This window comes from Cygnus atratus, chromosome 11 (genome assembly GCF_013377495.2).
Source record: "Cygnus atratus isolate AKBS03 ecotype Queensland, Australia chromosome 11, CAtr_DNAZoo_HiC_assembly, whole genome shotgun sequence".
Lineage (NCBI taxonomy): Eukaryota > Metazoa > Chordata > Aves > Anseriformes > Anatidae > Cygnus > Cygnus atratus.
Window position 1 is genome coordinate 7,467,844 of NC_066372.1, and position 13,753 is coordinate 7,481,596.

Here is a 13,753-nt window from a genome sequence, read left to right on the forward strand (position 1 = left end):
TTATTTATCAACTGCTGTTTAAATGCTTAGTATTCTTAGACTTACTCATTTTTTCCTACCATCATTCATGAGGCTGATACAGGGAAAGGAAAGGTGCTTGGAGCATGGCTCAATTCTATCTAGATCCTAGGTAGGTACCTGTTGAAGAGCATGATTCTGGCATATTGGGGCTATTTATCTGTAGCCCTACCCAACCCAGCCATGCAGAGGCAGGCTGCAGACTGCAGCAGCAAATGATGAATGGCTTGTGCTCTTCTAGAAAGTAGCTGTCTTTGAGTACGGGTCCTCTCTCATACTTACTCTTAGTATTTTGTAAATCTAGATCGTAATAGCTGATTCTGCCTGCTCTGTTTCAGCCAGATGTAATCTAGAGGGAGAGGGTGTGATCTATAGTAAAAATGTTTTTAACACAGCTTTTTAATCGCCATTGCCCAAAAGAGAGGGATGTAATCTGTCTACTGTGTTTGTATAGAGGAGCATGCTGAGTCTGTTGAGGTTTCTGTAGAAGAAATTGTTTTGTCACCAGCCTTAACATAACTGGCAACCTGTTCAACGAGCTGCTAAGGCTGGTATCAGTAACAGTTGAAGATGATGTCCTCTGCAAAATGACTCTCTTGTGTAGTAGGGTGTGGACTGAGCTATCTGCCAGACATATATCCCCTTCTTCCTATTTTCTGCCCATGTTCTTGAAAAGTCCGCTACACTGAAGTATGCTCTGAATCTTACCTTCTCCCTCAGCTCTTTTTTTTTTTACATCTTTACATTCTACACCTCTCCTGGCCCAGTTTCTGCTGTAATTTGGCTTGACATCATCAGGAGGAATTCTGGGCAGTGCCCATGCTTTTGAGGCTAGCTGGGTAGAAAATGCTTTGCTTGCAAAATACAAGCCTCCGCCCCCCCCAAACAAGCAAGCAAACAAACTCCAACACCTCCCTGAAACAGCTGACACAGTTTCCTGCTTGTATTCTATGCAAACCACACAGGGCTTGCCATTTGATTCTATCTTTATGAAATTTTAGGTTGCTAGCAGTTGGCTTTCATCTCAGCATCATTCCAAGGTGGAAACAGAGCAGGGCTGTCACAGATTGGTGAGGCTCATGAAAAGTTGTAGATTTGGATCTACACCTTCTCATGAGCCCTGCCAGTCTGTGACGTGGCAATGTAAGCCACAACCAAGTCAGCCCCCTATTATGTCTGTTCAAGAGCTACATTTTTCATATGCCTTGGTGAAAATACAGTGTATGAAGTGATCTCACTGCAGTTCATCTTCCTGAGTAAAATTGGGTTAGCAAAATACTGAGTTAGTTAGAACATTTACTCTTTTTGTTGTTTGTTGAGATTTGAGACCACCAGGAATAGCCATATTTCTGACGTGAACTACTTAATTTGTTTATTAAGCCAAACTGTGCTATCGGCAAACAGACACATTTCATAATGGTGGACTTGAGAATTTTGGAAAAAGAAATGAAGGCAATTGCTTTGGCCTTGCTGGCATATCTTTGACAGCATCATCCAACACATATTTAGACAAAATTTAATTTGTTTTTTCTTATCTTCACTATCTAAAATTGTGGTTTTCCCATGGAATAAATGTTGTAAAGTCATTACTGTAAATAACATATTATATCTTAAGGGTTTTGGTTTTTTTTTGCAAATTAACTCCTAAAGTGCCTTCCAGCATGGGAAAAGGTCATGTCATTCCAGTTATGCAGGAATCAACTGAAGAGTCATCAGTTTTAGCAGGAAATCAGACTGGGAACGTGGGCTTCCAGATATTCTTCAGGCAGTGTCAACACGTAAATTGATGAGCGGGATGATTCGAAAGCCCTGGAATCATGGAACCCCTAGTCTTCAGGAACTGAATTCTGGTCTTGGTTGGTGGGGCACAACCAGCCAGAAAGGAAGGAGCTGGAGACACAGGACAGCTGTGGAATAAGCTCTCTTGGAAAGCCATAGTTTATTCATATTAAATCATAGGCCTGTTTTCTACCTTTTAAGTTTAAGTGCCTTAGTTTCCACTGTTGGACTTTTATGGCTTGAATCCTATGTCCCAGCGTTGCACAGGCATGCACATATCTCTATGCGTTTCATTGTCACTCTTAAAAATGAAGCCTAAAAACATTCCAGTGGGAACAAAAAGGAATTTTAGTGGAAGTTCCAGAAATTCATTTTGAGTTTTGCATCTGTTTTCCAGTGACAAACCAATAGCCTGCAAAACCAGCAGATGTGTTGCTGTGTTCCAAACCTTTGGTCTTACTGGCATCAGACAACTCTTTTAAAGGCATTTGGGAAGTGGAATCTGGGGGTAGTTGCAATGACGTCTCTGGAATTGAGTATTTAGTCTTCTTGGCTGTGCAGCTAGCACTCATACCTTAGGAATCACTAGCTGAGGACAAAGAGATCCCAGAAAACTTGTATGTGAGAGGGAGCCTTAAAAAAACCAACTCATTAATAATATTTTGGGTGTTTCAGAGTAAGAATATATAATAAATATGTAATAAGACAACTCAGAGGTGATGGACATGTCCATTTAATTGTTTTGGAAAGGATGTATACAGATATTAAAAGCTAAAATTGTTACTAGGTAGCTAACTATTAAATATAAATACAGAGTAATTCCTGATTGGCAGAGATCAAGTTTTGAAGTGAACCTTGCCTTATCAGATAAACTGAGAAGAAAGAAGATAACCTTCTTTTTCTTGGCAAAGGCACTGAATGTGCATCCTGAGGCACAGTGAGTAAAGGTAGATTTTTTTCAGCTGTGGTTTCATTTTCATTACATCAGCAAGCCTTGAAGGTAAGAACTAATCTTCTAAAAATCCTTCATATTGTGGATGATGCACAAAACAAAGACACTGATCAAGACACTGGTTACTACAAGCCACAGAGTTAAGGCAGGAATTCATAAATCCAATGTCCAACCCTCTGAATAATATTGTACTTCTCTAAAATTCTCTATATGTTAGTTGTTTTCCTTCAGCCCTCCCAAAAAATATTAGTCCTTATGGAATAAATGTCTGCTATGGCAGACTAACCTAGTGAAGTCAAGTTCAAGGTTTCTTGCTTTTATTGAAGTATCTGCTAAATGTGCTGGGAACTGTCAGATGAAGCAGGGCAACACTCCAGGGTTTTGTGTATGAGAATGTCAAGCAATACTGTGGGTAGACACTTGCACAAACTCAGATCAATTTCCCCAAGCCGTTTTTTTTTTCAAACTATTATTCTGATTTATTCACTTCACTAAATTTAACCTCTTAGGTTGTGTTAGGGCATTGACTGGCACAGTCATTGATGAAATCTTTCACCCCTAGGTTGCTAGGTTTAACTTAGATATGGACATGTGAAATCAAGCTGTTGCTGCTCTGATGCCTTGGCAAAATACAAGGTAGCTTCTGCACAGTTCCTAATGGGCAGGAGTTTACATCAGTGATGCAGTAACAGGCATTAAACAGTATCTTTGGTCACCTCGTTCAGGAGGAAAAAAATGCTAAGCAGGCACAGGGTTCTTCCCTGGGGCTCTGACACACTACAGAACTGACTTGTGTGAACACTTAAACAGTCTGAGAGGATACTCCTGCAAACCAGAACATTTGCTCATGATTGTCTTGGTTCATTTTCCTCCCTAAGTGCAGCTGATGGTGAGGGTCCAAGACCTACTATGGAATAGCTGACAAAGTAGTTAAAAGGCAAGGCAGAAAAGTAACAGGGAGTGACAGGAGGGGGAAAGCAAGATGAACCAAAAGCCAAATAAGGGAAAATGTCACACGTATGTACAACAGATATATTGCTTTGATGAATTCTTCAGATTGCTGCAGGCAAGATTAATCTCCCTTTTGCTGACAGTTTCTCTCCTAGATTTCTTTCAGCATGATCTTTCCCACTCCAGGAGGATTCAGGCAACATGATCACAAGCGATGCCTGCCAGGTTGCTCTCTCTGTTTATTCCAGTTTCCAGGGCAGTCTGACATCTTTCCTGGGTGTTAACCATTCACTTAGTTTTCATTATGTTAACTAAACATAAAGGTGAATTCGATGAGGCATGCAAACATCAGCAACAATTTGATGGGGCATGCAAACATGAGCTTGTGTAGGAATAAAGATAAATTACTGAGACTGTCTAGCTCAGTAGCAATGGATGATTTTGTATTTCAAAGGACATACTCCATGAAGTGAAGCCTGCTGGAAGGTATTAAATCTTAATTTACTTCTGGAATTCACTGCACAAGAGAAGTATTAAAAACATACTTAGGTTCTTGCCATTCTATACACCCTTGCATTTTACAGTGAGGTTGTTTGTACTGTCCATTTTTTCCTCTGATTATTATTACTCTGTGCTGTATGAATAACAAATTGCTGGCCAACTAGGGGATTAGAATGTTCCCTTTTATGTTTCTTTCCTCAGATCAGAGGGAATAGATACACAGCTTATTGTAGGCCTGAAGTGGGGATTTGGCTTGCTGGGCTGTAATGTCTTAGGGTTGTACTGTGATCTGGCAAAACTGGCCGAAGGGGGATTGTTCCAGTGTAAGAAAAGCTGCAAACTGGGCAAACTTGGCTGAGAGGAGGGTATTACTGCATCAAGCTTTATATAGGTGTGTAGGCATAATATATGAAAATGGAGGCTAGTTAGTTCTTCAGCTTGTGGCCTGGAGTAGAAACTACCGGGCAATATATGATACTGTGCTTACCACAAATTGCTTATGTTGATTTCCATTTTCATAAGCTGTGCTCAGAACAAGGCTATTACCATTGTCTTGCTCTGCAGCAAAAGCTACACATCAGAGAAGATTTCTTTTAACATAACTTTTATCCCAGGCTTTTTCTTGCATACACAGTGGCATCCTGATGTTTGCACAACTGAGAAAGAAGTTCCAGGTTTTATATGAGGTCACTTTTTGCTGCTTTGCATGTGATTCTTGACTTTGTGCTATGTCCATCTCCTCAGCTGCAGTATGTCCCATTAGCTGCTTGGCTGTGTTTCTCTTTCAATCAGGCTTCCCCTATTAGCCTCTCTAAAGATGTAAGAGTACAGCTCTATCCTTAGTTTTAATTTCTAAACAATACGAAACTCTTCAAGTTTCTGTTTGTATGGCAGTCCATTCAGGTCACAGCTGTCAGGGCAGCAATTAACCACTTCTCATATCTACCTATTTTTCAATCTTCATGTCAATAGTCCTCCAGCACAGCAAATACTGTTCAGGCTCCTTGTGGTACCCACTGCGGAACCACACACACTGAGCAATTGGTTGAACAGGATCTAACCTTGCTAGCAGGACAGAATAGGGCTCTTGGATTGGCAGCAACTTGAATTTCAAACAGAAGACCAGTCTGAAAGCTCCTAACTGGCACAAAAATGCAGTCCAGTAGAGAGGAAAGGCTGTAGAAATGTATCCTCTTGGTGAACCACAGCAGAGTCCTTTACTGCCCAGCTTTGGGTCTCAGCTTTAGCAAACTGTTCTCTCAAATTGCAGGATTTCACTATATGTTGTTTTTTTTATTGCACTTTTTTATCGCGTGGCTACATTTTTCTTTAATGAAGTTAAATCTCCTCATAAGTTGAGATCTTCATTCACAATCTAAGATTTGCCATTTCCTCACCTGAAAAGACACTGGATTGAGATGTCATGCAAAATGTTTCTTGAAGAAAATGGGAGCTTCCAAACTTGCTGAGTCTCAGGTGTTTCACCACAGAACAGGACAACTGACTAGAATGCCATAATTCAAAAATGTACTTCTATGGGTTCAGATTTAGAGCCTGTCTTCCCTGAAGTCAGGTCTCAAACAGATTTAAAAGAGCATGTAAGATCATGTCAAGCACGGTACTAAAACTCCCTCTGAGTGCATATATTGGTTTGCTCAAAGTACATTTTCAGAAGGATTCATTTATCATGAATTGCTGGGCTGAATTCATCCTGTTACAGTAAAACATCACTGCTAAGTAGCTTGGTCTCAGGTTCCAGCTGTTGGGAAAACTTAACTTGTGTTTAAACAGTACACTAAACTATGATGCTTAGAATAGGTTAAGCAGCACCCTTAAAAGAAACAGACTGAATGCTGTATTTACAGTGGCTGTAACTATAACCAGTTAGAAATATGTCTAATCTTGGCGTGTATGTGAGTCAAAAGTCCAAATATGGTTGGCTAAAAGGCAGAAAGATGTGAAAATTGCTGAAGGTCTAGATCGTGTAGATGGGGAGTGCTGGGGACAGAACTAGGTGCCTTTCTTTAGTCAGCTTAAACCCAGCTGCAGCCCATCCCTAACAGGACAGCCAGCCTGCTGAGGATCCTGGGCGGTGAAGACAGGGCCAGGGAGTCAGCCCTCTGCACAGCAGCCTTGCCTGGTTCTCTGCTAGTAATTCAAGGAGAAACTTCAATGAGCTCGAGCTAGTCATTGTAATGCCAACTGTTGAATCACAGTAGCTAAAGGACTGGGGTGCCATGTGCCCACCTTCCTTCTTCCCGTTGCCAGCATCAGTGCATTCTCCAGGCTCTCACTTTCCCCCCCTCCAGCATGCTGCAGTGGGATACCAGATGCTTTGCAGAATTTCCAGAAAATAATATGATAATTTTCAGAGGAGTGAGAGGCTGGGCATGACCATTTAGTTTCCCTTCTGGAAAAAAAGAAAAGAAAAAGAAAAAAGCAGAAATACTCTTTTACATTACGCAACTCATCTTTACCTTATGGCTGGGGGCAGATGGGAAGGGAGCATACCCCACTGTACCTCTCCTCTGTTTTTCCAGCCTGATGAGTGGAGATGCATGAATTTGCACAGCCCTCTGTAAAGCAGAGGCATCTTGTTTTGGTCTTAGGCTCAAAGCACTATATCCCCTGAGATAGTATATTGTGGTATTGACTGAGCCGTAATGTTTGGGCATAAAAAGGAGAATATCTCTTTGTGATTTCGTTCTGAATCATAAAAAATGGGTTTGCAAGGCAGATAGAGGGGATACATTAAATGTATGCCTCTTCATCTAATGATTTTATACAGATAATGGCATTAGTTATCTTTGATTTGTCAGCTTGTTGTGGTTTCTGCTTTATCAAGGACTCAGGTCTTTTCCCATTATTAGAGTGGAGCAGTGAGGACCTGTCATTGAATGGGGAAATGGAGAAGAAGTAATGACTATATGAATGATATGTAACACAAATTTGTGTCTAAAATAGGCTCTGACAAAGTTCCTTGTCACCTGCCAGGATGGTGACCTCTGACACCACATGAAAAGCACAAATGGTATCCTACATTATGACAGGTTACCTAGTAAAGTTGTGTGAAATAGTAAAAGAATCTCAAAGGCAAACCCTCTTCTGTGGTCACTGCTGTGACTAACAGGGTTTCTCTGTACTCTTCTAAAAACATGCTGAAGATTTGAGTGTGTGTGGGGGTAGAGAAATGGTCCCTGCAAGGTGGCAACAGACCAGAAACAATTTCCAGTGAAAGGTTCCAGCAAACCCAAAATATGAATTCATGGTCCTCTCAGGTGGGCTTTATATAACGACTAAATAATAGGTATACACTTATGAGTCACTATATTTGTCCTGTCTGCACACACTGGAAGCCCAAAGGTCTGGTTAAAAAAAGACTCACACTTGTTTGCATGAGCAGAAGCAGAGTACAGCAAAGTGAGGCATTTACTAAAGCTGGAACACAGCATTCTCCTGGCTTCATGCTCCTGGATTCTGCCAGAAATACTCCTCAGAACAGCAGGATCATTTCTGGTGCTGGCCACACCATCAGTGTCTCCGCTCTGTCTGCTTCATTCACCACACGTGGTCATGGTGTTGGTTCAAGAGCTGATCAAATTAAATGTGAGACACAGAGGAGCTGGACAAATGTCTTGCTGTAGGGAAGGCAGAGGCATTTGAATATGTATCATCAATTCTGGCCTTGCATAGTTGCTGTGCTAGCAGGGTGGGAGAAGGGAGGGAGCTGGACTGGGGGACCAGGAGCTTCCATGATGGATTTCAGTTTCTGACTATATGACTGACTTCCCTGTGCTTAATTTCTGTCTCTGCACCTTAGTAAACATCTGTAGATGCTGCATACTTTCCACATGGCAGACAGTCAGACTAATATAGCAGTACGAACAGGGAGGTTTGGAAAAATGGCCTCACTGCTCTGTTGTCTCCTTCCACTGGTGCAATTGTGCACTTTGTTCTAAGCATAGGGGTTCACCGTAGCTGATGGTGCTGCACACAGGATGAATGCAAATGCCCGATGTTGCCACTTCCCTACCTTCACCAACACAGGATGGCTGGTGAGAGTTGGACTGCAAGTCCTTAAATTTCTTTTGGAGTGTCTGTGTGGCTGAGAGATGTTATATGCTCATTAACTTCCAAGCAACTCTCTAGTTCTCCTTCTGTTAGAAAACAAAAACAAATAACTTTGCCAAGTCGGCTTGTGACTGGAAAAAAAAAAAAAAGAAAGAAAGAAAGAAAAACAAACCCCAAAACTCAATTTACAGCTTTTTCCAAAATATCTTTAAGCTGTCTAGAGTGACTCACTGACGTCTGCTACACATCAAGAGATCTAAAGGTATATTTTAAAATAAAACTAGCAAGATGAATATTAACTCTTCTCAGCCTCAGCTCCAAATGTATTTATGGCTTAGTGTTCTGAGTTGAGACTGTTCTAAATCAACAGGAGAACCTATGCTTAAGCTACTACAGGATGATTAAAATAGCCGTCTCCTCATGTTGGGCTTGCAGAGTCATCTCTGCTGGTGCAGAAACTCAAAGCAGGCTGTGCTCCAAGCAGTATTTTATTAGCTTTGGAGACATAAAAAGCTTTCTTGGTTTGTCTTGCTGGTAAACACTTTGCCAGTCATGTGTGGGCCTTAAAAGCCAGTGTGAAAGAAGCCAGTGTTGCAGTTTTCCAGAAATGTAAATCTCTTAATAATGGCTGCACAGGCCAGGGAGTTAGGGGTGGTGGAAGGACTTGGGGCCAGTTCTTTGCATGAGGGCATGAAAATTGGGTGTGTTTTAAATTATGTTTACACTGCTTATATTTTAATAATGTGTTCCATAATCTTTAAAAAATATTAACTGTCCTCCAGCAATGTCAGGATTCTGCTTCTTCTGGCCCTTACTCCCTTGGGGCAGTCAGTGCACCAGTAGTGCAGCTGGGGCTTGAAGCCTCCCTACAAGGGGATTTTTTATGCAGTTCCCTCAGACATGAGGCTGTTGGAGTTCTCCCACCAGCTTGCTTACTGCAGCCATCTTGTGTCCAGAGCTGCAACACACTATTTCAAGCACGGTGATAAACAGATTATCATAGCAAACAGTACCTTATTTGCTATGGGAGGACCAGCATAACCCAGCACTGCAGATTGTAAGCATTCCTGAATAGCCTCTGTTATTACAAAACTGTGGACTGCTGCAAACTGTTTGCTTACAGAGGTACTGCTGGGAATGGGAATGACTGACAGGCACTGTCAGTTTTTATACAGAAGTTTTCCAGAGTTTTTCCACATTAGCTGCACAAGTCTTTCCAGATGATGGTAAATCAGATTGATTTTTAATTTCACTTTTAACTTCATCCCTTAATTTCAGCCCTTAGTGATGCATCTTCACAATCCCAGAAAACTTGCAGCCAGCTAAGTAAATATAACCTCTAACTGCTAGAACTCTGAAATGCTTGTCGGTCTCTGGGCTTAGAACCATTTGCAAAAAATATAAGCAGCATGTGCAAACAACACAGGCAGTGCACGCACTTGCAGGAAAAGGTCAAGTCTGCGGATAGTCCTGAGTTTTACTGTCCTTGTACGTTGGTGCATTGTGGTTTCATATTCCTAATGATTTTACAGGGCCATCAACCATATCTGTTCATTTTCCCACATTTCAAAGTGGTGTACCAGTTCTCTTCTACTTGAAATTTCAGGGCTGCATGCAATAGCAGCCTGCTGGCAGCAGAAATGCCTGTGGCACAACCCTAGGCAAGGAATCTGGTTGTGACTATCGTTGGCTTTCAGGGAGAAGGGACCGGGATGGGTATGGCAAGATTTGGAGTCAGACTGATCAGCAGCACAGCAACTGAAGTTGCTGATTTTATTTTTTTCTTCCCTTTCTGTCTTCTTGGGTGGAGTGACTCCATCCCAACATTTTATCCTAGCAATGGATATCCTAGGAATGCAGCCTGTGCAAATGAGAAGCTGTAATGAGAAGCTGGGCTTGTTAGCCTCTGTTTCCTTAGGGAAAGGCTGTAATGAGGAGCTTTACCTTCATGCAGAAATACTGACAGCAATGATGTAAAGCTTAAGCCTTCGATCTGGGAACACAATCGATGATTACTTGCCATGCTTATGAGAACCTAAATGCTGTGGCTATTTAGATCAGCATTTTGATTTACTACAGCTGCTACACTTACCCACCAAAAGAAAAATAGCTTACTTTGTCAAGCATGTCTTGGTTATTCTGTACTTCAAAGCTCTGGCTTTTCTGTACCTGAAAGATGTGGAGCTTGCCATTTTCCCTTGGGCTTGCTTGAGATGTAGCTAAGTAAGACAAAGAAGAACTGGGTGTCCTGAACTAAAACCCCTTTTTGAACTACACTACACACCACACAACCACACAATCATTTCTTGGGCTTGGATAGTCATGTTTACAAGAGTAAAATCTCATGCTCTAAATACAGGCTTACCATTATCCTCCAAATACAAGCCTCAACCTACCTTAAGTACCATGCTTAGGGTAGAGACAGTACAGCAACCAAGGTTTGCATTGCTGAAACTTCAGTACTTTTCAGGAAACGATGGAGCATTCAAAATGATTTTCTACTGAAACAATAACAATTTAATGAAAGGGTCACTATGATGAGATCCCTGAATCATTTTTTTTTCCAACTGTTTGCTACTTCACAACACTGTGCTAACATGTAGTGATAGATAATCATCTATTTTTAGCCTGTTATACGTTGCTTACATGTTTGAACTATGAGAAGTCATTCAAATGAAATATGGAATGACATTGATAGGGATATGTGAATCTGTGAAGACATTGAAATGTAGTTATGTAGATGCTGCTTAGTTAAGTCCTTTTGTGACTAGAGATGGGGCAACAAGGGACCACAAAATGCAGCAGGTCTTACCAAGCTTACTCATTTACTGGCTGGAACATCCATTCTGGTCACTGCTATGAAAGCACACTTTTAACAAAAGGTAATCGTACTAATGAAAGGTTTTACTGTAGTTATGTGTCACCTTAGATTCTTTTAGACACACAGATCTCAGAACATACAGAAATGCACATTAACTTGGTACAGTGTCACAGTGAATTGGGGATGCTTGTATTATGTGAGCATGGATGAGTTGCTAAGCACTTCCTGGGAGAGTGCCAATAAATCTTTTTTCATGGTGCATCATAAATTCTTGACCACAGAGGCACTGCAGAAATCAGTCTTGGTAAATTTGGGAGTCTAGCAGGTAGAGGCAAAGTAATACAGACTTACAGCTATTCTTAAATAATGCTGTAGCTATATTGAATTGTATAGGGCTTTGAGTGAACGAAATAATAGGCATTGCAGATTTAAAACTCTTTAAAAGGTCTTCAAACAGTTTTCTTGAATGTGATTTGTGTCACCAAAGTAACTTCCTGATCCTCCTGCAAAATGCCATGATTTTAAATGATTAAAAATATATTGGGTCTTGACTTTGTTTAGTGTGAAACAAGTCAAAATCCCAGGAAAGGAAGACTGTTTAATATGGTAAAAAGAAGGTCTGGATCTACTCTATAACTTAGCTGCATCTCTGTTCTTCAAAGTTCAGGGCTATCAGTGTCAGCAGTTCATAAAATCCCTTAGGTTACAGCACTGAACAGCATATTCACATTTTGCTATACTGAGAAAATCAGCTTAGTGTTTGTTGCTGAGCAAGACTGCTTTTAAGGATCTAATATTGCTTGTAGGGGATCTCCGTGGCTTCTTGTTTCAGCACAAGCTGGATATCTCCCTCCCACTGTATTTTACCATCTCAGTTTCAAGCTCCAGCTAGAGCAGAAAAATTTCGGAGAGCCTTGTTCAGTCCCTGAGTTAGCAGATTTCAAGCAAAGGGAGTGAGGACAGGAAATCTGAACCAATGGTCTCCTTTTCATGATTCAGATTGCTGTTCAACTCTGTGAATAACTGATCCTGATAACATGATAAAAAAATAATATATTCCTAGTGACATGGCAAGAAAATTCCCATTTCCCTGGTCTAATTTTATCCCAAACAGGATAAAATGCTGCCATTCGGGGACTAACACAAGTCTCATTCATCCCAATTATCAGTGATGTGTATGCACTGTCTTTGTGTACAATGGCAAGCTTTTGCCAGGGATATTTTGCTTTTGAGTCATATTGCTTCAGAATCTAAATGCTCTGAGCCACTGGTACCTTCTGTGTTAATATTTACAGCATTTTGTAGACAATAAAGTAAAACTAAAATCCAGTACATGCCCAGTACAGTATAAGGAACAGTGGGCTGCAAAATTCTTTGAACAAAACTAGAATCATGTCTGTGCAACAGAGAGGTGGAATGTCCTTATAGCTTACAGCAAACAGAGAAGCAAAAATAGCTAGTGGAATACTTTGACTGTCAACAATCTTGTTTAATGTAGAATGGAAAGTAGTATGGTTTGTGTACAGTTACAGTTCACAGACACATGATACTTTTACTGTAGTAATGTTCTACATGGAAAAAACAGATGTTAGGGGTGAAAAAAGTCATATTAGTTCATCCAGTTTATCCTGGGACTTTCCCATCAGACCATTTTTAAGTGTTTGGGATGGAACTTGAGAAATTACTTCTTTTACAACACTTTCTTTAAAATTTCTTTTCACAGACAAATAGATTTCACATTGTTTCCTGAGATTTATGTAAAGTAGTATCATTCTGCACCATCCCATTCCCTTCCCAACCCTGCCATGATCATCAGAGAAATTCTTCTTTTAATTTTGTGGTTTCATTTTAGTCTATTTTCCTTATATTTGTTAGCAAGCTAATCTTGGTAGTGAAATTCAAAACGCTTATGTTATCTTCACGCTTAGTGATTGTGGCATAGAAACTTCTATGGTTTTGCCCCATGTGACATAAAAAACAGTACCAGTGAGTTTTAGGTTCTGGAATTATTCAAGTGCTTTTGAACAGTTTTCTCTTCCTTGATCAAATGGATCAGCTGGTCCTAGCAACCACATTTTCCTGTCAAATAGGTTTTCTCTCAAAAGGATGCTTGGGAGAACTCTGAATTCTTCTCTACGCTTTTTTTTTCTCTGACACACAATGTAAAATGAGTTGTGTATTTTTTTAGATATACCCATAGTTATCTCATTTGCCTAAAATTAGTGTGTAAGCCTTGCTCAGTTGTGATAAAGAGAAATTAGCTGCATTGTCTGTGAAGTATTCTGTTTTGATTAAGATAGGATGAAATAAAACCTGATGATCTTAAAAATAGCTTAAGATGAGTAGAGAATCATAACATTATTTTTGAGACTGCATTTGGAAATAATATAATATAAAATTTACATAACTGATTACAGTAGAAGCTAGGAAATCTGAAGGCCAGTGACATCAAAGAAGCTGGATGTCACCAGAATGCACTTGCATTATTGAACAGAGTCTGGAGGACAATTAATGAAGCTGGGGTTGAAAGCTGCCAGGCATGAGAACTTCCATGCATTTGTTTAAGGCACGAATTGAAAATAATCCCTTTTCTATACAAAAGTTAAGAAACACTGTGGAGAATTTTAAAGCAATTAGGTTCATTCATGTCATATTTTTTT

The 13,753-nt window shown here is 40.3% G+C and overlaps 1 protein-coding gene across 6 annotated transcripts in view; it reads left to right on the forward strand.

Annotated features, from left to right (window-relative positions):
* Window positions 1–13,753, forward strand: part of USP3 (ubiquitin specific peptidase 3) — a 100,612-nt gene that overhangs the window by 36,860 nt on the left and 49,999 nt on the right. The gene's annotated exons all lie outside the window — the stretch shown is intronic.